This window comes from Stomoxys calcitrans, chromosome 4 (assembly GCF_963082655.1).
Source record: "Stomoxys calcitrans chromosome 4, idStoCalc2.1, whole genome shotgun sequence".
Lineage (NCBI taxonomy): Eukaryota > Metazoa > Arthropoda > Insecta > Diptera > Muscidae > Stomoxys > Stomoxys calcitrans.
In genome coordinates this window covers 51,241,524-51,268,781 of record NC_081555.1, presented here as the reverse complement: position 1 = coordinate 51,268,781, position 27,258 = coordinate 51,241,524, and the positions used below count along the sequence as shown (strand labels likewise).

General features: G+C 38.2%; 1 protein-coding gene across 2 annotated transcripts in view; it reads left to right on the top strand.

The window, feature by feature from the left end:
- The window catches only part of LOC106094111 (ras-related protein Rap-2b), a 209,739-nt gene that overhangs the window by 14,218 nt on the left and 168,263 nt on the right, over positions 1 to 27,258 (top strand). Inside the window, exon 2 of one of the 2 annotated variants that reach the window (XM_059367458.1) lies at positions 18,708 to 18,743. The exons of the other annotated variant lie outside the window; for it this stretch is intronic. The gene's annotated coding sequence lies outside the window, so the exon portion shown is untranslated. The remainder of the gene's footprint in view (positions 1 to 18,707; positions 18,744 to 27,258) is intronic. 2 annotated transcript variants of the gene reach the window in all.

The window sequence follows — 27,258 nt, the reverse complement described above, 5'->3', positions numbered from 1 at the left end:
GTGATTTTTGCATTTTTGTACACCGCGGCAACACTGTGCATCGTCTGTTGGAGAATTACTTAGGAAATCTGTATCCTTAATTGGCCTCACTAGATATTGACGTCTAAATGTGCCTCATCGTGATAGGTGTGGATAATACGATCTTCTATAGCCGAGAGTGCTACGATGTAATTTCCACGGAGCTGCAGAACTCCATTTTGTATTCATTGTGAGTTATTTTCAACTCGCCCTTGTATCTTCTGAACTCTGTCTTATAGATGGCACAGGACTGTGGCTTGTGGCTATCGCCTTATTGTCTACTGCAAACCTTCCTTGGGCGTACCACTTCTGGAATCCAACAATGCGGCCGTTTTCGTTCGGGGCGTTTGTAATCCTCTTGACCATCATATCAATATTCTCCACAATATCCACATTTTTGCTCAGGTCTACAAGGGACAGTCCTGAAAAATAAATTTCCACAATTTTGCTCTGATCTACAAGGGACAGATCGCCATAGGATGGGGGGTATACTAATTTCGTCATTCTGTTTGTAACTACTCGAAATATTCGTCTTATATATATTCTTGATCTTCGTGACATTTTAAGTCGATCTAGCCATGTCCGTCCGTCTGTCCGTCTGTCTGTCGAAAGCACGCTAACTTCCGAAGGAGTAAAGCTAGCCGCTTGAAATTTCGCACAAATACTTCTTATCAGTGTAGGTCGGTTGGTATTGTAAATGGGACATATCGGTCTATGTTTTGATATAGCTGCCGTATAAACCGATCTTGGGTCTTGACTTCTTATCCGATTTGAATGAATTTTTTCACGTAGTATTTTGTTATGATATTCAACAAATGTGCCATGTATGGTTCAAATCGGTCCATAACCTGATATAGCTGCCATATAAACCGATCTTGGGTTTTGACTTCTTGAGCCTCTGGAGTGCGCAATTTTTATCCGATTGGAATTTTGCACGACGTATTTTGTTATGATACTTAACAACTGTGCCAAGTATGGTTCAAATCGGTCCATAACCTGTTATACCTGTCATATAAACAGATATGGGGACTTGACTTCTTGAGCTACTAGAGCGCACACTTCCTATACGATTTGGCTGAAATTTTGCATGACGTATTTTATTCTTACATTCAACTACTGTGTCAAATAAGGTTCAAATCGGTCCATAACCTGATATAGCTGTCATATAAATCGATCTGGGATCTTGAATTCTTGAGCCTCTAGAGGTCGCAATTATTATCCGATTTGCCTGAAATTTTGTACGACGTATTCTCTCATAACCATCAACAAACGTGTTTATTATGGTCTGAATCGGTCTACAGCCCGATACAGCTCCCATATAAATCGATCTCTCTATTTTACTTCTTGAGCCCCCAAAGGGCGCAATTCATATTCGAATTGGCTGACATTTTACACAGGTCTCCCATATATAGTTTAATTGTGGTTCAAACCAGACCATATCTCGATATCGCTCTAATAGCAGAGCAAATCTTTTCTTATATCCTTTTTTTGCCTAAGAAGAGATGTCGGGAAAAGAACTCGACACCAGCGATCCATAGTGAAGGGTATATAAGATTCGGCCCGGCCGAACTTATCACGCTTTTACTTGTTCTTTATTGCTCCTTAAGAATACCCTCCACCATAGGATGGGGTAAACTAACTAGCCATTCCGTTTGTAACACATCGAATTATTGGTCTACAACCCTATTAACAAGATATAATCTTGATCGCCATGACATTTTTGGTCGATTTAGCCATGTTCGTCCGTCTTTCCGCCCATCTGTCTGTGGAAAGCGCGCTAATATTCGAAAGAATTAAACTATGCGCTTGAAATTTTACTTCCTATTAGTGTAGGTCGGTTGGGATTGTAAATGGGTTATATCGGTCAATGTTTCGAAAAAGCTGCCATATAAAACAATCTCGGATCGTCCCTTCTGGACCCTCTAAGGAGCGCAATTCTTATCCGATATGACATTTTATATTATTGCGTTTTCTATGACATTCGGCAGATGTGCTAAGAACGATCCAAAACCTGATATAACTCCCATGAAACCAATCTCACGATTATACTTCTTGAGCCTCCAGAGGGCGCAATTCTTATCCAAATTGGCTGAAATTTTGCACAACAACTTCTCAGTTAGAATACGTGCCAAATATGGTCTGCATCTACTATGGTCTATAACATCCAAGCTACGTATGGCCCGAATCGGTTCATAGCTCCAAATGCATATCAATTCTTATCCATTATCCTTTGTTGGCCTATAAGGAGATACGGGGAACAGAACTTGATCAATGCGATCTATGGTGAAAGCCACATAAGATTCGGCCCGCCTGAACTTAGCACGCTTTTACTTGTCTTCCTTTATTTAATTCCACTGGGTTAATACTAAGTTTTCAACATATTTTCTACGCAATCTATCATTACCTACTTTTATACCCTACAACATTACTGTGGTACGGGTATTATAACATAGTGTATTTGTTTGTAACAACCAGAAGGAAGAGGGATAGACCATGGATAAGCATACGTATCGACCCAATTTAGCTTTGTCCGTCCGTCCATGTTTATTTATGCACAAAGTACAGGTCGTAATTTTCATCCGATCGTCTTAAAATTTTTATGGGCCTGTAGACAAAGCCTATAAGAAAACGGGTCATATTTGGATATAGCTCCCTTATATATGCTCGGCCGATTTGGGTTAATATCGCCATTTGTTCACAGTCTCTCAAGAAATTTTGCATTAGGGATTCTCTTATGACTCACGACATTCCTGTTGAAATTTATTGAAATCTGTTAAGTTTTAGATATAGATGCCATAAAAATATATCGCCCGATTTTTACTTCTAAAACCTTTACAAGGGCACTTATCAACCGAAATTTTTCTCATGTTCGTCCAATTTGGACTAATATGGCAAAAAAAATGGTCATTTGTGTTCAAAGTATTCCCTTATGACGCTTGACCTTGCTGGTGAATTTCATAGAAATCAGTTCAGATTTAGATATAGATCCCACCTTCCAATTTTTAATCTAAGGGTTTTGCATTTATCAACCGACATTCACAAAATTTTGCACAACGACTTCCTCCATGACTTATACCGCATGTATGCTGACGCTTATTCCGTAACCCGTTGATTCTGAGCCATTGCAAAGGGCAAATCATTTGGCCAATGCCATGGTACTAAGTGTCAGAGACCAACAGCTACCGCACTATCGGCTTCCAACCACTGCTGATGATTTATAACCCTGGTCTGCGTTGGGATAAGAATTCCATTATCAATTCATGCTGTTGTAGGTTATGGGGATATTTTCGTTTGCTTGTCGATTCGTTTGTAAGTCGATATCGTCGCCATCATCGAATCGTAATGAAAAATGAGTTGTCGTCCTCCCAATGCCAATCAATATTTCATTTAGATCGAACGTTTATTTGGCTTCGTTATTGGCCTTGTAGTTTTGGTGAAATGAAATGGCCATTATAGCCTATTTTAGTGCTCGTGCTATTATGATTTATTTGCATTATTATTCAAATATTGATAACACGGGAATTTACAATGAATGCATTTTAGCGGAAGTGATAAGGCACCCTTTATGATAAATTTAACTGGGCAAATAAACAAATTCGATTATTTTAATCACGGATTGTTTTTGTACTTCAATCGCTTCCACGAAACATCGTTTTTCATTTTTATTTGTTTATGATGATAACACTGGATAATTGGGATACGGGTATAGCGAGAGGTTTTGCGATTCAAAAAGGAACCCCTAATCAGGTAGTGTATTAGGAGGGTGGGGTAATATGGAATATCATGCTGTGGTTGTAGACCATTTGTCATTCGGAGACCTGAGAAAGTTAACCTGAGACGGCAAGCCAGAGTAGTAATGGTCTTAATTGATGCCAATGTGCAAACTACTACACTAACACGGCTATTGGCGAACTCAAACACCAAAAATTTGGGGGTATCGCACCATAAATTGTAATAATGGTTGAAAATCGAAAATTACTAGTAAAAAATATACTGTGTGAGATCGGACAGAGATATCTCTTCTTTGAAATGGTTAGAGCTGAAGTATTGGCGAGATTGTGTGCAAAATTTCAAGGCCCTAGATGGTCCGGGCGCTTCTTGGCAGTCCCCCTGAAATTGGTCACCTCGACATTTCGAAAAAATTTTCGGGCTGCCAAATCTTCATTTATGGTTCAAAAATTCAAAAAAAAAAATTTTTTGCACCTAGCAATATTTGTAGCCTCCACAGCAAATTTACTAAAAAATTAAAATTTTGAAACCATCTTTGCCCGAAAGGGCTATTTTGGGGATTGTTTTGTAACACCTCAGCCCTAACAATTTCAAATTTCAAAGAGATATCCCTACCCGTTCTCATATGGCATATTTTTTACTATTTTTTCCGTTTTCTCCCACTGTGCAACGTGAAATGGATCGGTGAGTGAAGGCACGCTTTTAACGAAATCCATGCCGTGCGACAATCACATGACTATAGTTCTGAAAAAATTGCCTTACAAGTTCCAAACGGTAACTGTGACCACCGATGGCCGCTCTCTAACTGTTTTCAACCGTTTTAGAGATTAATGACCAAGGATATATGGCGAACATAAACGAGATTTTTTTTTTGGAAAATAGAGAAACGCATGCCCTCCATTTACATAACGCTTGCCTTTGGGCTAAGTGATATGTGAAAAATTTCGTGAAGATTGGGTAGCAAAAGCGATCTGTACCTTGATTTTAAAAAAGCAAGAGACGGACAAACGGTACAGAAAGGATACGCAAACAGATGGACATGGCTAAGCCAAATCTGGAAGAAGTTTTGAGTCAATAGGGTTATTATTTATCGATCGATTGGCATGATATTTCGTATTTTTGCTTTTTGGGATCAAAAGGAATTAAGAATGTCCACTTGTGATGCTGAACGCCTGGGGTCGTATATATTATTCCCTCCTAATTCTGGCGATATTAGCTTTGTTTTATTTCAGTACTATATAGTGCAGTGCAATGGAATTTGTTTGAAAATTACGGAAGTTCTGGATAAATTACCAGAGCAGGCATATGTAGAACATCTGTCGACATGAATGCCATGATGAGTTTTTTACAAATAAGTGTGGCCACCCGCAAAAATCCTCTATTATGAATGGCAAAATAAAATTCAAACCCATTATTTATAAAATTGCTTGCACAAATCTTCATAAATTTTAATTGACTTCTATGCCCACAGATCTTTTGCAAATTTTATTTATAAATTTTACAATTATTTTCATTTTTTTCGTCGTTTAGTTTTGATAGTATGACAAATGGCAAATCAACACACTTGTAGTGGAAACTTTTTTTGTTTTATATTTGCCCTTTACGGCTTGTCTATCCAGTACTAAAATAAAACACAGCAATTGTGAGGCATATCTTTCTTATATATAAAAATCAATTTGTATTTGTTTGTTTGTTTTTGTGTTCCTTATAGACTCAGAAACGGCTGAACCGATTTTCTTGAAATTTTCACAGATGGTGCATTATGTTCCCATGATGAAAATAGGGTACTACATTTTTTGATATCTGAAGGGGGGCGGACCCTTCCCCCTACCCTAATTTTCAAAAACGCCAGATCTTGGTGATGGGTGGTGCGATTTTTGTGTGCTCTCTTAAAGTAACCTAATAAATAAAAATTTGGTATCCAAATTTCGGATGGGGTACCTAGGAGGACAGCCCCACCCCCCAAAACCTACCAAATATATATGCAGACCAATCACGACAATATGGGACTCAAATGAAAGGTATTTGCGAGTAGAATACGAATTTAGTATTCAAATGTGGGAGCAAGTTTCACCCCTTCCGCAAAACACCCCCAAACAGGACTTATTTACTGATCATGGCAAAAGGTATTTAAGTGTAGAATACGAATTTGATATCCAAATGTGGGACCAAGTGTAAGGGGGCCACCCCCTCTAAAAACAACCCCCAAAGAGGACAAATTTACTACAATAGCAATATGGGGCTCAAATGAAAGGTCTTTGGGAGTAAAGCACGAACCTGATATCAATATTCGGGAAAAAGTGTGTATGGGGCCACCCCGACCCCATAACACCTCCCATATAAGAAGTATTTGATGACCATTCCAATATGGGGCTGTAATACGAAGTATTTTAGAGTAGAATACGAATCTGATATATATTTTCAGGGCCATGTCACTGAACGGCCGCCTCATCCCCCAAAACACCCCCGAAACCGGTCATGTTTGCCGACTATGGAAATATGGGGCTCAAATGAAAGGTATTAGGGAGTAGACCACGAATCAACATTCGGGACCAACTCCCTAGGAGATGTCCCACCCCCATGACAACGCCCAAATAGGACGTATGTGCTCACCATGGCAATTTTGGGTCTTAAAGGGAGTGGATCTCGATATTGATAGTTTTTATGGCCAATACTCTAAACCGGACATAATTGCTGACTTTTGCAATAAGGGGTTTAAATGAAATGTACTTGAGATTAGAAAACGTATTTAATATCCAATTTTGAGGCCAATGGCAATATGGGGTTCAAAGAAATGATATTTTTGAGTATAGCACGATGCTGATCTAATTTCAGGGCTAAGTGTTTGGGGGACCAACCCACTCCCCAAAACACCCCTAAATCGGGCATATATACCAACCTCGCCAATATGGGCCTCAAATAAGGTATTTGGGAGTAGAATACGAATCTGATATCCAAATGAGGGACCATGTATTTGGGGCACCGCCTCTTTCCCAAAACACCCCCCAAAGATACAAATTTCGGGGCCAAATGTTTAAGAACGCCTCATCCCATAAACTCCCCTTAAACCAATGGCAATATGGTATTCAAATGAATGGTATTTGAGAGAAGAGCACCATGCTGATATATTTTTCTGGGCCAAGAGTGTAAGGGACCACCTCACCCCTGAATACACCCCTAAATCGGATATCATGACAATATCGAGCTGAAATAAAGACTTTTATTTATGGAGTATATCTAACACCCAAACTTTAATGGCGCAGAAGGCGCAGCGGAGCGGGCCCGATTCAGCTAGTATATCATAATATTAAGTATGCATCATCCTTGTACTTCATCCAAAGTTAACTCATTTTCGAATGTGAAGTATTCTAAATCATCATAACTTTCATCTTCTTTTTCTTCGGTTCCCTCATTTACGGAACCTTTTGGAAGTGGTTCGCAGACCAGCAACTCAAGTACTTGTGGTGAGAGAGTTAAACGTCTTATCTGATTAAAACGAGTTGTTCATGAAGAATTAAAATGATCACACCAAAATATTACCTAGCATGTCTCATTTTTCGAACATATTTGATTAATAATAAGTTAAACAAGTAAGAGCGTGCTAAGTTCGGCCGGGGCGAATCTTATATACCCTCCACCATTGATCGCATTCGTCGAGTTCTATGCGCGGTATCTCTTTTTAGACAAACATAGAATATTGAATAAGACCTGTTATGCTATTGGAACTATATCAAGTTATAGTCCGTTTCGGACTATAAATGAATGCGGAACATTGTAGAAGTCATTTTGTAATATTTCAGTTCATTCGGATAATAATTGCGCCTTGTAGGGGCTCAAGAAGCAAAATCGGGACATAGGTTTATATGGGAGCTGTATCAAGCTATTGATCGATTCAGAGCATATTAAACACGTATGTTGAAGGTCATGAGAGAAGCCGTTGAACAGAATTTCCGACAAATCGGATGAGAACTGCGCCCTCTAGAGTTTCATGAAGTCAAGATCCCAGATCGGTTTATATGACAGCTATACCAGATTATAAACCGATGTGCGCCATACTTAGCACAGTTATTGGAACAAAACGCCTCATGCAAAATTTCAGCCAAATCGGATGAGAATTGCGCCCTCTATTGGCTCTAGAAGTCAAGATCCCTGATCGATTTACATGACATATTATATTATGAACCGATTTAAATCATACTGCCGATTGAGAATATATATACTTTATGGGGTCTCAGATGCATATTTCGAGGTGTTACAAACAGAATGACGAAATTAGTATACCCCATCCCATGGTGGAGGGTATAAAAATGGTAGGCAAGTGTTCGTCATTATATTCCGTGATGCGAGTATTGACAGTTAAATTTTTTCTTGTTGAAGCAGTCGATAGTTTGGGACATCAATATCCTTCTTCAAGCTGACATTAGTTGCTGAGAATAAAAATAAAATCTTTATTATGAACGCCGAACACATTTTTATATCACACGTCACCACTGTGGCACAGGGTATTATAACTTTGTGCATTTGTTTGCAAAGTCGAGAAGGAGAAGAGCTAAACCCATCTTTAAGTAAAACGATCGGTTTGGAATCAAAAACAGATTATTTGTCTATTGTAATAATAGAGCAGTTACCGGCCGAGGTCCCAGGAGGGAATGGAAACCTCGACCCCTGCACTTGGAATCCGATCTCGTTACCCACTCAGCTATTCAAAATCTCAATTCCAGATTCATGATTCCAACTCTAAGGGCGACAACATACATTCGTCATCATATTCCGTAATGCGAGTACGGACTAAGATTTCAATGAAATAAAAATTCCAATTACGTTAAAAGGTACTAAATAAGTTAATTTCCCATTGCTAGGCAATTCAGTGCAATGTTATCATGGGAACTCCCAAAAACAAATAAAAGTGAAGCTATTTTGATTTTAAATGCAATTATAATTTAAATCCCAGAATAAGGGCGAGTGTATGATGATATAGAACCAAAAAAAAAAATTCTTCAAGGTATTCTATTACAAATGCTGCAGTGTTTCGAGTGAACCAGTAACCCACATCTCAATTTTCTCACAGGAAACATTGAAAAATTTGTCGAATTTAGTTTTTATGCTTGTGAGCATGGCAGTTTGCAGAGAAATTCTATGGAATGCTGTTTGGCTTTATTCACTCCTTTTAGTGGCATAACATTTCGCCCCAATTAATTACGAAGGGGATTTTAGGAAACATTTGAATTTCATTTTTAAAGCAAACAAACAGAACACCTTGATATAATTGCAAATGTGTTGTTCCTTGTCGTTGGAGATGTTCTCGTTCTCGTTCTTGTTTGGTCTTTGTTTTTTGCTCTTTTATGACTTGAAGTATTTGGCAGTTCTGGTGTATTATGGTGGTGCACAACCATCATCAAGCTCAGAAATCAGGCAAACGAATGCTGTCAGGACAACTGATATTGGGAGAAGAAGACATGTACCAAGCACATCGTTGATAGACATTACATTTGGGTGCATGTGTGTGTGTGAGCAATTAATTTTTAATTACACCCACTAAACGTTGAGGCAATATCTCTGACAATGGAATTACCCAGCAGTTGTTAAATTAGGTAAATAATTTCATTGTGGGCTTAAATGGGTAAATGCCATGGCAAGTTTACCAGATAACTATGCAGCACTAAGATTTAAAATCAACGCTAAATCTTTTAAACATTTCTGCATTTTTTATCCAAATTGGTGATCATTTGCTATGCAAATAACTGCTATGTCCTTCAGGACCTGCAATGAATACCACAAAGCCGAATGTCCTTGAAGGCACTATAATCGGAGCAAAGATTTACAAATGTCTCCCATTTCTTACATCAAATGCGGTGTAGATTGGTGTGGACACTTAAGGCATCCGTAATAAGCTGAAGCGCACATACGTTGATTGAACAGTTTGTTGCCCGTAGAAGACAATATATTTTCAAATATGATTTAGTTAGATTGTGAGACAGCTGTTAAGGGTCTTGTGGATGGCATATGTACGTCTGGCCTAGATCTTGGATCCTAAATATTGACCCAGAGAAGGCTGAAATCTGTCTGTTCACCTGGAAGACGAATGAGGCTCTTTATGACGCACCAAGTTTTCTAAACAGAACCATATCGATGTCCGACAAGGTCAAATACTAAGGAGTGATCCTGGACAGGACACAGAACTAGAAGTCTTACATTCGGGAGCATATGGGCAAGACTGAAAGGTGAAGAGCACTATGTAGCCGGGCCGTAGGCTCTGTATCCGAATCCGAGGATAGCCCATGGTTCTACGGGAGCGTGATTAGACCATTTCTTTCCTCTGCTCCAGTAGTTTAGTGGACTGCGATAGAGAAAATGTGCAACAATATGATAAAACAAGAGGTTCAGAGAACATGTTGTCTTGGCATGAAAACCTTTCTAGATGTCCAACCCATAGATATGCAGAATAAGTGTGAGTCAGCTGCTGCAACTATGAGACTTAAGGCGATGGGAGAATAGATGGATAGAGATGGGCAATGGGTAAATACCCGGGTATTTACCCATTTATACCCAAAAGCCCAAAAGATATTAATAATTTTGTAGATATCTTGGATATACAAACAATTTGCAAACTATTTTTGATGGTTTCATATTCTTTGTATATAAACCTGATCTTCTGATCACATAAAATCGGATTTTAGTTATATGTAGCCGCTATATAGACCGATCTCCTGAATTAAGGTCTTGAGGCAATAAATTGGTCATTTTTTATTCGATTTCGATAAAATTTGGCACCTTGAGTTCTGGTAGACCCCTTCCCATTTCTGTGAAATGCTCATTTTATGATCTCAATACTCTATATCGGGAGATCGGTCTATATGGCAGCTATATCCAAATATGGTCCGATCTGGACGATGTTCGACACATTGGTGAAGAGGTCAATCAAAACGCAATCAAATTTCATCAAAATAGGAGGAAAAACTCTCGTTTTATGGGCTCAATACTCTATATCGGGAGATCGGTCTATATGGCAGCTATATGCAAATATGGTCCGATCTGGACGATATTCAACAAAACGGTTAGAGGGGTACCAAAACTCGCTGTGGCAAATTTCATCGAAATAGGATGAAAAATGCTCCTTTTATTGACTCATAACACTATATTGGGAGATCGGTCTATATGGCAGCTATATCCTAATACGGTCCGATTTGGACCACATTTGACAGGAATGGGTTGAGGTCTACACTGTGCCAAATTTCATCAAATTCGGGTAATAAATGGATTTCTTATGGCCTCAATACCGGGAAAAAGCGGGAGATCGGTCAGTCATCTATAGGGCAGCTATATCTAAATATAGTCCGATCTGAACAAAACTTCACAGAAATTGGAAGGGGTCTACCAGAACTCACTGTGCCAAATTTCATCGAAATCGAATAAAAAAATTATCAATTTATTGCCTCAAGACGTTAAGTCTGGAGATCGGTTTATATAGCGGCTATAAATAACTAAAATCTGACTTTATGTGATCAGAAAATCAGATTTGTATAAAGTGTTTTTATACCCAAGATATCTGCAAAATTTTAAATACCCAAAAAAATATCCAAAAGAGGTATTTATTGCGTATTTACCAAATAAATACCGAAGCGTTGGGTATTTACCCGGTAGAAACCCATCTCTATAGATGGAGAAAAGGAGCAGATCACACCATCGCGGTATAATCGCGGCGACGATAGGAAACCTGGAAAGAATGGAACAGGTTTCCGATCGGAAACATGTGACAATAATACGGAACTCTGGTATTGCCATTTGAAAGTTCATGCTACACAGACGGATCATAGCTAAAGGGCAGAGTGGACCTACGGCTACATTGAGAACCCAGGGACGGAGAACTGTTTTCGACTGCCTGACCATAATACGACTCTGCAGGTGGAGATCCAGGCGTTGACAGCATGTGTGACAGTAAACTGGCTATCAGGGCAATAACAACCAGGACCGTAAAGCCACGAAGTCTTGGAGTGTAAGAAGGAGATTAACGCCTCATTTGAGGATGGCTCGATCTGCATTGTTTGGGTGCCGGGCCATAGCGGAGTAAGGGGAAACGAAATGACAGACGATTTGGACGTGAAGCGCAAAAGTAAACTTGTTGTATCCGAACCCTCTTAGGGTGACTGGCAAATGAAAGACAGGAAAACTTTTTTAAAATAACAGGTATATTAATTTAAAACGAGTAAGAGCGTGCTAAGTTCGACCGGGCCGAATTTTATATACCCTCCACCATGGATCGCATTTGTCGAGTTCTTTGCGCGGTATCTCTTTTTAGGAGATACCGCGAGATAATAACTGTTATGCTATTGGAACTATATCAAGTTATAGTCTGATTCGAACCATAAAGAATTGAATGCTGAACATTGTAGAAGTCATTGTGTAATATTTCAGTCCATTTGGATAAGTATTGCGACTTGTAGTAGCACAAGAAGCAAAATTGGCAGATCGGTTTATATGGGAACTGTACGAAGCTATAGAAGCTATAGATCGATTCAGACTATATTGTACACGTATGTTGAAAGTCATGGGAGAAGCCGTTGTACAAAATTTCTGCCAAATCGGATGAGAATTGCGCGCTCTAGACGCTCAGGTTATGTACAGATTTGCGCCACACTAACCACAATTATTGGAAGTCATAACACCCCATACAAAATTTCAGCCAAATCGGATGAGAATTGCGCCCTCTAGCGGTCAAGATCCAGAGCGGTTTATATGGCAGCTATACCAGGTTTTAGACCGATTTAAATCATATTGGGTTGCCCAAAAAGTAATTTTTTAAAAGAAAGTAAATGCATTTTTAATAAAACTTAGAATGAACTTTAATCATATATACTTTTTATACCCTCCACCATAAGATGGGGGGTATACTAATTTCGTCATTCTGTTTGTAACTACTCGAAATATTCGTCTGAGACCCCATAAAGTATATATATTCTTGATCGTCGTGACATTTTATGTCGATCTAGCCATGTCCGTCCGTCCGTCTGTCTGTCTGTCGAAAGCACGCTAACTTCCGAAGAAGTAAAGCTAGCCGCTTGAAATTTTGCACAAATACTTCTTATTAGTGTAGGTCGGTTGGAATTGGAATCTAGACCCGATCTTGGGTCTAGACTTCTTGAGCATCTAGAGTGCGCAATTCTAATCCGATTGGAATGAAATTTTGCACGACGTGTTTTGTTATGATATCCAACAACTGTGACAAGTATGGTTCAAATCGGTCCATAACCTGATATAACTGCCATATAAACCGATCTTGGGTCTTGATTTCTTGAGCCTCTAGAGTGCGCAATTCTTATCCGATTGGAATGGAATTTTGCACGACGTGTTTTGTTATGATATCCAACAACTGTGCCAAGTATGGTTTAAATCGGTCCGTGACCTGATACAGCTGTCATATAAACCGATCTTGGGTCTTGACTTCTTGAGCCTCTAGAGGTCGCAATTCTTATCCGATTTGAATGAATTTTTGCACGAAGTATTTTGTTATGATATCCAATTTTATTCCTACTTTCAACTACTGTGTCAAAATAGGGTCAAATCGGTTAATGACCTGATATAGCTGCCATATAAACCGATTTGGGATCTTGACTTCTTGAGCTTCTAGAGGTCGCAATTATTATCCGATTTGCCTGAAATTTTGTACGACGGATCCTCTCATGACCATCAACATACGTGTTTATTATGATCTGAATCGGTCTATAGCCCGATACAGCTCCCATATAAATCAATCTCCCTATTTTAATTCTTGAGCCCCCAAAGGGCGCAATTCTTATTCGAATTGGCTGACATTTTACACAGGTCTCCAAAATATAATTTAATTGTGGTCCAAACCGGACCATATCTTGATAACGCTCTAATAGCATAGCAAATCTTTTCTTATATCCTTTTTTGCCTAAAAAGAAATGCCGGAAAAAGAAATTTACAATTGCGACCCATGGTGGAGGGTATATAAGATTCGCCCGGCCGAACTTAGCACGCTTTTACTTGTTTTACACCTTTTTTCTAAAGCAAGCTAAAAGTAACAGCTGATAACTGACAGAAGAAAGAATGCAATTACAGAGTCACAAGCTGTGAAAAAATTTGTCAACGCCGACTATATGAAAAATCCGAAATTACTTTTTGGGCAACCGAATATTTAGCACAGCTATTGGAAGTGACATCAAAACACCACGTGCAAAATTACAGCCTAATCAGATAAGAATTGCACCTTCTAAAAGTTAAAGAAGTCAAGACCCAAGATCGGTTTATATTCGGCAGACAGACTGACGGTCTTGGCTAGATCGACTTAAAATGTCATGACGATCAACAATATATTTACTTAATGGGGTCTTGAACGTATACTTCGAGGTGTTACAAACAGAATGACGAAATTAGTATACCAACATCCTATGGTGGAGGGTATAAAAACCTTATTTTAAAGTAAGGCAGAAAATGTGTTTTTGCTTTGTAATATCATTTCACTGGATTCCTATATGGCGATTATTTATACAAAATAAAGCTTAATTTTGATAACTACGGCAGATTGGCCAAGCAAATAAATTATTTGAATAACATCAGCAGTAAAATGAAAGTTTTTAAGAACTAAAAACACAATCTTAAAACCCCGAAATGTTTACACGGGTTATGTACATTTTAAAATAATTATTTCAAAAAAATTTTGAGTCCAGTTTTATTTTCTTTGTACTTGAACGTCTTGCCAGAATGTTTGCTATATGGAGTAACTGTCGGTGGAAGGATGGTAAAGGTTTTAATGTATGCGGACGATATTGTCTTTTTATCAGATTCGCCGATTGAGTTACAGAGAATGATAGATGTTCTCTTTTCCTACTGCAGCTTATGGGGCCTGAAAATCAATCTCAGTAAATCAAAGATTATGATAATTAGGAAAAGATTGAGAATAGGGAGAGACATGAATTGAAAGTACGGAGAACCGACTATTGAAGTGGTAAATGGGTATAACTACCTAGGTGTTAATATAACATTTAACCTATCTACATCTAAGCATATAGATTCGAAGTTCGCTTTAGCAAAACCGACTCTGAACGCTAATTTGCTGAGCTATGTCTATAGTCCGCTGTCCGTTCTGCTGCGACTTCTATACCGTTGTACGGCGCAGAGTTTTGGGGTTTTCAACGTTTCGAGCAGGTTGAGAAGTTGCCTAGGTTCTTCTTGAAGAATATATTATTTTTACTAAAGAATGCACCGAATTGCATGCTTCACTTGGAGACAGACATTCCTTCATTATATATACGTGCTCCCCATCTGCATTTCTGCCATATTAGAAAGGTTTTTGCCTACTTGCTAAAGAAACTGTGCGACTGGGTACGTTTTATACACACCACCGAAGGATGGGGGTGGGAATAAAACGAAATATCCATTTCCGACCCTATCTTATATATAAAAATAAATTTGTGTTTGTTTGTAGGTTTGTTTGTTTGTATGTTTGTGTGTTCCTTATAGACTCAGAAACGGCTGAACCGATTTTCTTGAAATTTTCCCGTGGTGAAAATAGGGTACTAAATTTTTTGATATCTGAAGAGGGGGCGGACCCTCCCCCTTACCCTAATTTTCAGAAACGCCAGATCTCGGAGATGGGTGGTGCAATTTAAGCGAAATTTTGTGTGCTCTCATATAGTACATTAAAAAAAAAATTGTTATCCAAATTTCGGATGGGGTACCTAGTGGGGCCGCCCCACCCTGAAACCTACCAAACATATATTTAGACCAATCATGACAATATGGGACTCAAATGAAAGGTATTGAGGATTAGAAACCGTATCTGATATCCAATTGTCGAACCAAGTGCTAGGGGGACCACCCCAAGCCTCAAAACACTCCTAAATCGGACATAGTTACCGATCATGGCAATATGGGACTCAATTGAAAGGTATTTGCGAGTAGAATATGAATCTGATATCCAAATGTGGGACCAAGTTTCTGCGGGTTCACCCCTTCCCCACAACAACCCCCAAACAGGACTTATTTACTGACCATGGGAAATATTGGGCTTAAATAAAAGGTATTTGAGTGTAGAATTAGAATCTGATATCCAAATATGAGACCAAGTGTTTGGAGGACCGCCTCTCTCCAAAAACCTCCCCCAAAGGGAACACATTTACGACCATAGCCACATGGGGCTCAAATGAAAGGTCTTTGGGAATAAACCACAAATCTGATATAAATATTCGGGAAAAGTGTCTATGGGGCCACCCCACCCACCCCACCCACTCAACTCCCAAAACACCCCTAAATCGGGCATATTTACCGATCATGGCAATATGGGACTCAAATGTAAGGTATTTGCGAGTAGAATGCGAATCTGATATCCAAATATAGGACCACGTTTCTGCGGGTCCAGCCCTTCCCCAAAACACCCCCCAAACAGGACTTTTTTATTGACCATGGCAATATGGGGCTTAAATAAAATGTGTAGAATTAGAATCTGATATCCAAATATGGGACCAAGTGTTTGGGGGCCGCCTCTCCCCAAAAACATCCCCCAAAGGGGACAAATTTACGACCATAGCGATGTGGGGCTCAAATGAAAGGTCTTTGTGAGTAAAGCACGAATGTGATATCAATATTTTGGAAAAGTGTATATGGGGCCACCCCACACCCACAACACCACCCAAATAGTAAGTATTTGCTCACTTTTGCAGTATGAGGCTAAAATAAGAGGGTTTTTAGAGTGGAACACGAATCCGATATATATTTTCAAGGCCAACTCACAGAGTGGCCGCCCATCCCTCAAAACACCCCCCAAGACGGTCATGTTTGCCGACTATGGAAATATGGAGCTCAAATTAAAGGTATTTGAGAATAGACCACGTATCAGATATCAACATTAGCGACCAACTATTTAGGGGACGTCCCACCACCATAACAACCCCTAAATAGGACGTATTTACTCACCAAGACAATTTGGGTCGTAAAGAGGGTGGAACTAAATATTTATATTTTTTAGGGCCAATACCCCAAACCGGACATATTTGCAGGCTTTTGCAATAAGGAGTTAAAATGAGATTTGAAAACGAATTTGATATCCAATTTTGAGGCCAATGGCAATATAGGGTTCAAATAAATGATATATAGATATATGAGAATAAGGCACGTTGCTGATATATTTTCCGGTCTTAGTGTTTGGGCGACCACCCCAAACCCCAAAACACCCTTAAATCGGCCTTATTTACCGACCATGTCAATGTGGAGCTTAAATGGAAGGTATTGAAGGGTAGAACAAGAATTGATACCCACTTTCGGGACCAATTTTCTGGGGGTCTACCCCTTTTCCAAAGTACCCCACAAACACCAATTTTTTACTGACCATCACAATATGGGGCTCAAATAAAGGTATTTGTGAGTAGAATATGAATTTGATATCCAAATCTAGGACCATGTATCTAGGACATCACCCCTTCCCCAAAACACCACCCAAAGGGTAAAAATTTTTCGACCATGCCAAATTTGGCTCAAATGAAAGGAATTTGAGATTAGAAAAGAAAATTTAATAACCAATTTTGGGGCCATGTGTTTGGGGACGCCTCATCGTGTTAACTCCCCTAAACCAATGGCAATATGGGGTTTAAATAAATGGTATTTGAAAGAAGAGCACGATGCTGATATTTTTTCAGGGCTAAGTATCTGGGGGACCACCTCACCATCGAAAACTTAGGGGTGTTTTCGGTAAGATATCATGAGAATATCGGGCTGAAATAAAGTATTTTAAGAATGGAGTACACTTTACATCCAAACTTAAATTTGTAGACCAATAAATATCTTATGGGATTCAGATAAAGGCACTTATATTGTTAAACTATTAGTCAAGCGATATATTGGGTTGCCCAAAAAGTAATTGCGGATTTTTTAAAAGAAAGTAAATGCATTTTTAATAAAACTTAGAATGAACTTTACTCAAATATACTTTTTTTACACTTTTTTTCTAAAGCAAGCTAAAAGTAACAGCTGATAATTGACAGAAGAAAGAATGCAATTAGAGAGTCACAAGCTGTGAAAAAATTTTTCAACGCCGACTATATCAAAAATCCGCAATTACTTTTTGGGCAACCCAATACTATTTTGGTAGCATGGTATTTCACTGATTCATCCTCAGCGGTGACAAAATTATAAAGATTTGTCTTTAAGGGAAATAGTAGAGAGATTGACAAAGGAAAAACCCTGCTGCCGAGCAGCAGCAAACGAACGAGAACAAGCATCGCGAGCCAAACAAAGAAAATAGAACTAACCACCAACCACACACACCGAAGCTGTGCACCAAAGAAAGCACATGTGTGGCATCGTTGGTAAAATGTTTTTTTTTGTTTTGCTTCTGAATATATTGTTGTTGTTCTTATATGTTGGCTTGCAAGTGCGAGTGCTTTTCACAACAAAATTTTTACTTCGGGTCGGTGAGATTCAAAATATATTGTTGCAGGAAATTAACAAATTTCGTTGTCGGTTTTGCAACCTAGAGTTGTTGTTTTTCAAAATATTTTTTTTGTGTAGACTTGCTGTCGTCGCCTAGAACAGACGTCTCAGTCATGGCCGGTCACTGTATGCTCGGAAAACATGCTGACAGCCTGAAGGTTTTGCAAGTAACGACTTCTACAGAAGCTGTAGACTCTAAGGGCGTTGAGGGAAAAGAGACTATTGAACATCTGCTGGTAGGTCCTGTACTGGCAGTCAGAATTAGTTCCACTTTAGGTTCTCATTTCTTTAAGAACTTGTCTGCTTTAGCTAATATGACATTCACAAATTGTTGGGATTTTAAAGCGATCTGGATGGATACCTAACCTACCGGTCAACGAAAAATCTGACATTGTCACGGGTAGCATTTTTGATATCGTCTTCGAAATATCGCAGGCGCACATAAAAACTGACATTTATTTAATACATTAATATATTTTATTTCATAAACGACTTATACTCTCCGTCTATTTCAGATATTGGAAAAATTCTTCATTTCAATAAAGGTTAAGGTAAATACATCTCAGATTTCATTGCCACATCTATGGGGAAAGATGCTATTAAATGATAGAAAATGGTTTTAGCTGAGACAAATGAAATGAAAATCTGCCCAATAACCGTAGAAAAGATGCTCACAAAGGAGGACGCATATAAAGCAAACAAAAAAGCGACCTTTCAATCATAACAACAAAAAAGCGACCTTTCAATCATAACGGAGGGTTTTTGCAATCATTCATAATAATATATTCACCATAATAATTTCTGCCCATATCGAGTGCCAAGCAAATACTTCAAAAACCATTAGCAGCACCTTCAATGGTGTGTGTGTGTATTGTGGCCATCAACATATTCATCACCCACAATAGAGGCCATGGGTGCCATTCATGCGTGCTGTGATTATCTTCTCGCATTGTGATTTCTGCTCTGCTTATTCATAGCAGATTAGTTAGTCTGTACGCAATCACATTTTGCTTTTGGCTCTGGCAGCTGTTTAACTTGATTGTCATTTCGAATCTTAATAAATCCACTGAAAATGGATACATGCAATGCTTGTTGGTGGTGAATGAACGTAAGAAGAAAAAAATACACTGAAATCACACTTTTTTTCTGGGCTTTTTTTCTATTAAATGCTACACACTTGTGGCCTTGATGATAGAACTATAGTAAATTTAGTTCTTGACTGGCTTTGTTGAGGCGGCGTACTCATCATCTATTTCTATAGAGATTCCCTTGTGCCACGCCAGTTTGTCATGATGAGTTCCGGGAAACGGAAGTTGCCTTGTACCAAACCATGATTATCATATGACGGCATTTGTAAGCCCACTTCCATGTGCTTCATTTAAATTATGTTTAATCCTCATTATAATTAACACCATCTTTGAGTGTTTGCATTTGCATTTATGTGTCCGCCCGTCCGTCTGTCAGTCCTCATTCAACACGAAGTGTTTAGATGGATTTAGCTTCGTGTTTGCTTTTCACGCCTGATGTAATCCAACCGAATCAGCCCTCACACAACACACACTAACTCAGTGGCTGTGCTTTTTTATATATAAGTACGTGTGTGGGCATGCGGCTGTGTAAGCAGCTGGTTTCATATTTGTAGCAATTAAATTAATTAAATACCTTAAATATTCACTTTTTAAAGCACACAAGGAGATATTAAAACGCCTTAGCAACGAGATGCTTTAAAATTAGAATGAAAATGGCTCATGGGATATGCATATTTGGAAGAGTGAAGCATCCTAGACCTACCTGTAGTGAAAAGTTCGCATACAATAGTTGTGGGCTGTTATCTAATCCCAGCAAATAATTTGGATGTTAGTCTGTCTAAAAGAACAGCATTTTAGGTACTTCCAAAGAGAAAAAGTATGTTCTGTTTCAACACCTTGGAAAGTAAAGTAGAATAACATTGAATATGCTAAGTTTAAAAGCTTTCATGGTATATAAATGGTTGGAGTTACGAATGAATTGCATTTTTTATACCCACCATCGTAGAATAGGAGGTATATTCATTCAATCCTCTCGTTTGCAACACATCGAGTAGCACACCAACTTATAAAAAGCCTTCTTCAGGACACACATATCCTTTATACATAAGAAATATGGTAAAACAGAAAAGGAATCAAAGAAAGAAGTGGCAGATGAACAGATCTCCCCAGAACAAACAAATTCTGAATAAGTTAACTCAAAAACTTCGCAAAGAAATCAAGAAATTAAAAAACTCAAAATTTAATCAGTTTATTTCAAAACTGACTTATGATAGTAAAACAGACTATTCACTGTGGAAAGCCACAAAAAAATTGAACTGTCCTAAAAACCTTAATCAACCCTTAAGGACAATTGAAAGCGAATGGGCAAAAACAGATCTAGAGAAGGCTAATGCCTTTGCGAAACACTTGTACACAATTTTTTCTAATAAGTCAAACTCAAAGGAAGAAAACGTCGGTCTATCATGTCAAGAAATAATTTCAAAAGTTACCTTAAAGGAAATACTTCAGGAAATAAAATGCCTCAAAAATAAAAAGTCACCTGGCTTTGACCTGATTACAGCAGAAGTATTGAAGAATTTACCGCTAAAAGCATTAGCTAAAATAACAAAAATCTTTAACTCAGCTATTCGTTTAAACTATGTGCCAACAGCTTGGAAAGTCGCCGAAGTAATAATGGTTCCAAAACCTGGGAAAGATCTAAATGAAGTAAGCTCCTACAGACCTATTTCACTACTACCATTAATTGGTAAACTTTTTGAGAAAATAATAGGCAAACGTCTAAACTCTTTTATTGAAAGAATGAATTTAATACCAAGTCATCAGTTTGGCTTTCGTAAAGGTCATTCCACCATAGAACAAATTCACAGGATAACACATGATATTGAAGAAGCTTTCGAAAAAAAGGAGGTATGTTCCGCTGTATTTTTGGATATCTCTCAGGCTTTCGACGGAGTTGTTCACACATCGCTAATACACAAGCTTAAGTCAATACTTCCGGATAGTTATTGCAAGCTGATGGAGTCATATTTAAACGATAGATTTTTTCGAGTCAAACAGGGTAACGAGTATTCGGAAATCTACCCCATCTACTCAGGAGTTCCACAGGGCAGCATATTGGGTCCACTTCTGTATTTACTATATACGTATGATCTTCCCTCGTATTCAGAATGTACTATAGGTACATTCGCTGACGACACAGTCATAGTTGCAACAGGCAAAACAAACGAAACATCAACAATCAAACTACAAAATGCTTTGGCGAAAATTGATTCATGGACTGAAAAATGGGGACTTAAGCTCAATAGTTCAAAGTCCGTACATGTAGATTTTACACAAAAAACAAAAACCACCCATAAACCCATTTTCATTAAAGGCAAACAAGTTCCTATTGCTGATTCGGCAAAGTACCTTGGAGTGACGCTAGACAGCAAACTAAAATGGAAAGCTCATGTGGCAAACAAAAAAAAAGCTCTAGAAATTAAATATCGCGAGTTAAAATGGCTGATCGGTAGAAAGTCTTTACTATCTATCTCCAACAAACTTATGATATATAAGCAAGTCTTAAAGCCGATATGGCTATATGGTATCCAACTCTGGGGATGTGCCAATGAAAGTACCATTCAAAGTATACAGTTACTCCAAAACAAAATCTTAAGAGATATAGTAAAGGCACCATGGTATATAAGAAATAGCGACATACATAGAGATCTTAAAATCAGCACTGTAAGAGAGGAAATACAGCAAGTAGCAGATAACTATGAGAAAAGGCTGCACCATCACAAAAATCCGGAGATCCCAAAACTTATGGAGGCAAATATAACCCGAAGACTCAATAGATATAAACCCTTCGATCTGAAGAGGAGGTTTACCCAGCTACTTGTGCCTTAAAGCATAAGCTGTATCATACATAATTATATAATTTAAATAAACTACTAGTTAGTCCTAATTCAAATGACTAGTTGTAGTATTATACTTAAGCAACATTGTTATGTCTAAGAAATAAAAAAAAAAAAAAAAAAAAAAAAAAAACATCGAAATACCAATTTCCGACCCTACAAAGTCGATTAAACGATGTCCGTGTGTCTGTTCGTCTGTCCTTCTGTCCGTCCGTCTGTTGTAATCACTAGAGCCTTCAAAAATTGAGATATTCAGCTGAAATTTGGCACAGATATGTCTTTTTGATGCACGCTGGTTAAGTTCTTGAATGGGTCAAATCGGACCATACTTCGATATAGCTGCTATATTGACCTATTTTCCGATAAAGGGTCTAATGTCCATAAAAACTTTATTTTTCAACCGATTTTACTGAAATTTGAAACAGTAAGTAATTTAAAGCTTCCCGACAAGTGACCCGAATATGGTTCAGATCGGACAATATTTAGATATGGCTACCATTTAGACCGATCTCCCGATAAAAAGTCTCAAGACCATAAACGCTTTATTTATTACCCGATTTCGCTGAAATTTGCAGGTGTGAGTTATTTTAGGCCTCCCGACATCTGACCTTATTATGGATAAGATCGGTCCATATTCAGATATAGCTGCCATATAGACCGATCTACCGATAAAGGGTCTGAAGCTTTATTATACCCTCTGAAATATTAGTCTGAGACCCCATAAAGTATATATATTCTTGATCGCCACGACATTTTATGTCGATCTAGCCATGTCCGTCCGTCCGTCCGTCTGTCTGTCGAAAGCACGCTAACTTCCGAAGGAGTAAAGCTAGCCGCTTGAAATTTTGCACAAATACTTCTTATTAGTGTAGGTCGGTTGGTATTGTAAATGGGCCATATCGGTCCATGTTTCGATATAGCTGCCATATAAACCGATCCAGGTTCTTGACTTCTTGAGTCTCTAGAGTACGCAATTCTTATCCGCTTGGAATGAAATTTTGCACGACGTATTTTGCTATGATATCCAACAACTGTGCCAAGTATGGTTGAAATCGGTCCATTACCTGATATAGCTGCCATGTAAACCGATCTTGGGTCTTGATTTCATGAGCCTCTAGAGTGCGTAATTCTTATCCGATTGGAATGAAGTTTTGCACGACGTGTTTTGCTATGATATCCAACAACTGTGCCAAGTATGGTTCAAATCGGTTCATAACCTGATATAGCTGTCATATAAAAAGATCTGGGGACTTGTCTTGTTGAGCTTCTATGGGGCGCAATTCCTATCCGATTTGACTGAAATTTCGCAAGACGTATTTTATTCTTACTTTCAACAACTATGTCAAATAAGGTTCAAATCGGTTCATAGTCTGATATAGCTGCCATATGAACCGATCTGGGATCTTGACTTCTTGAGCTTCTAGAGGTCGCAATTATTATCCGATTTGGGCGAAAATTTGTACGACGGATTCTCTCATGACCATCAACATACGTGTTTATTATGGTCTGAATAGGTCTATAGCCCGATACAGCCCCCATATAAATCGATCTCTCTATTTTACTTCTTGAGCCCCCAAATGGCGCAATTCTTATTCGAATTGGCTGACATTTTACACAGGTCTCCAACATATAATTTAATTGTGGTCCGAACCGGGCCATATCTTTATATCGCTCTAATAGCAGAGCAAATCTTTTCTTATATCCTTCTTTTGCCTAAGAGGGATGCGGGGGAAAAGAACTCGACAAATGCGATCCATGTTGGAGGGTATACAATATAAGATTCAGCCTGGCCGAACTTAGCACGCTTTTACTTGTTTTTATCTGATTTCGCTGAAATTTGGAATAGTGCGCAGTTTTAAGCCTTTCAATATCCGACCCAAATATGGTACAGATCGAACTATATTTAGATATAGCTGTCAAATAGACCGATCTGCCTATAAAGGGTCTAACTATGGTTCAGATCGGACTATATTTGGATATAGCTGTCATATAAGCCGATCTGCCGATAAGGGGTCTGAAGCCAATAAAAGCTGTATTTATTACCCGATTTCGCTGAAATTTGAAACAGTGAGTAGGTTAAGACCTCCCAACATCCGACTTAAATATGGTTCTGATCGGACTATATTTAGATATAGCTGCCATATAGACCGATCCGCCGATAAGGAGACTGAAGCTCATTAAAGTTTTATTTATTACCCGATTTCGCTGAAATTTTAAACAGTGAGCTTCACGATAGCCAACCTTAATATAGTTCAGATCGGTTTATAATTGGATATATCTACCAAAAAGACCAATATTTTGTTCTACAAAATTGAATAGTGACATATATATTATACCACTCAATGTCCGTGCCGTTATTCAATTTTCATCGGACTGTGACGAAAGGGGATTTACATTTATACCTGAGGTGGTGGGTATCCAATGTTCGGCCCGGCCGAACTTAATGCCTTTTTACTTGTTGTAGGTTAAAATCGACATATATTTGATTGAGTGATGTATGTTCCATATGCCATTTTTGGCTATTTAAGTAAGGCGCCTTAAAAGGAGCTTAGCTATACTCTTGCAGAATTTTTGGTCGGTCTTCCTACTATAGTTTCTATGGTCAATCTTTTCTATGCCGACTTTACGTTTCGTTTTTCGTACTTGTGCCCAAGATCTTATTAATCCATCACAATCCATTTTGTAAACTGATTTAAAAAACACATGAAAATATTAAACCGGCACAATGACTTTTGTCATTCACTGTAAACGGTGAAGAACAATTGCATGCATTTTTAGCAACACACTATGTTAAAATCACAACATTTGGTGCAGTTTTGGAGTACATCCATATACCCAATAACTAAATATTTTCTACATCTTTAGAAGCAACAATTTTGCTGGGTTATTACTTATTACACCATTTTAAACTGTTGGCGAAGGAATTTCAAGAATTTGTGAAATGATCATGATAGCCAGTTCATTTGATGTTTCATTGAGAACTTATTAAAAATACGCCTTATGTGGAATCAGAAAATTAAGTCAGTAAGGAAGGGCAAAAGTCGGGCGGGGCCGACTGTATACAATAATACCCTACACGTACGCTATAAGTACAATGTTGGAGCTATATCCAAGTCTGAACCAATTTTGAAGGACCTCGCCGAACAAATATGTTACAAGTGTAATAACTATGGCTGAAAATTGACAACATTATTGCAAATAACCCAAAATCTGACGAACATATATATGGAAGCTATATCTAATTATGAACCGATTTCGAGCAAATTTCTCAGATAATGTGATAGTCATCGAGGAAAGCGTTGTGCAAAATTGGTCAAACAATTCGGGTGAAAATCTGGCGAAATACATATATGATAGCTATATCTAAATCTAGGCCGATTTCTATGAAATTCACAAGTTATATCAAGAGTCATAGGAAAATCTTTCCTGCAGAATTTCGACAGAATCGGATAAAAACTGAGCACTTTCTTGCAATATTCCTCGAAATTAGACGAACTTTTATATGGGAGCTATACCTAAATCTGAACCGATTTCAAGCAAACTTCTCAGATACTATGGCAGTCGTCGAGGAAAGCGTTTTGCAAAATTTTGGCAAGATGATTCAGTAAATGCGCTTGCTGTGACTCTAGAAGTTAAAATCCGGCGATTTATATATTTGAGAGCTATATCTAAATCTGGACCGATTTCCATGAAATTCACCTGTAATATCGAGAGCCAAGAAAAAATCTTTCGTGCCAAATTTCAAGAGAATCGTATAACAAAGACCATTTATTATGCAATATTACTGCAAATCGGATGAACATATATATGGGAGCTATATCCAAATCTGAACCGATTTCGAGCAAACTTTATAGACATTGTGTCGGAAGTCGTGGAGGAAATCGTTGTACGAAGTTTTGGGAAGATTGGTCAATAAATGCGCTTGCAGTGGCTCTAGGAGTCAAAATCTGGCGATATATATATGAGAGGTATATCCAAATCTGAACCGATTTCTATGAAATTCACTAGTAATGTCGAGAATTACAAGAAAGTCCTTCCTGCCGAATTTTGAGAGAATCGGTTGTCAAAAGACCATTTTATTGCAATATTACTGCAAATTGGACGAACATATATATGGGAGCTATTGTATATCCAAATCTGAACCAATTTTTTCCAATTTCAATAGGCTTCGTCTCTAGGCCGAAAAACATGCCTGTATTAAATTTTAAGACGATCGAATGAAAACTGCGAGTTGTATTTTGTACACAAATTAACATGGACAGACAGACGGACATAGCTAAATCGATCAAATTCAGTTATAATACCCTGTACCACAGTATTGGTATCAACGAAGATGGGCCCGTATTGTCCATAATTATTGTGAATAGTTAAGTGTATAGTATAACTCAACGACCAAAACTTTGGCAAGGTCAGATCAAAAATTTAGTCTTGTGTTGCCAAGCAGTTTGCAGAGCTATTGAATGGAGGTATGCAGCACAGGCTTGTTTTTGAGCACTTCGGAAATGTAGACATATAGACATTTTATCTAAACGTCTCCTTAAATAGGGATCCCAAAGTGGACTTCGGACTAATCAATTAACCGACTTTTTGTGTAAAAGTCGACTTTCTATGATAAAAAATCGAATAATCGATTTTGAAGTCGAATAATCGAAAAGACAGCTGAACAGCGAAAAAAAGCTGCATAGGGATACAAGTTTCGCTTTGTTTATGTTGCAGCTGGGTAAGAATTGTTTACAATTTTTCTGAGTTGTATTTGAGTACTTTATTCTCAAGTGGTACAATTTATTGCTCTTTGGTTTATTCTTGTTGCCACAAACAACTTACAAGATTTAATTGATATGATGAACTTCGGCAGCGGTATTTTGATGGAAATAACAATTCAAGCCATGTCCAACGAAAAAAATATATATACTTCAAAAAGCTCTACGTTCAACAGCGAAGTCGTCTAAGCGTAAATCCACGCAAGACAGAAAAAGTTCTTTCCAGCAGGAGATACAAGTTACCTACAGTGGCACCTGTCTTGTTGGGAGTAGAGAATGTTCCATTTACAGAAAGCGCAAAATACCTGGGAGTTTTGCTGGACAGGAAATTGAACTTCAAATCCAACAATTTGGAAAGGGTAAGAAAGCCAACTCTTGCCC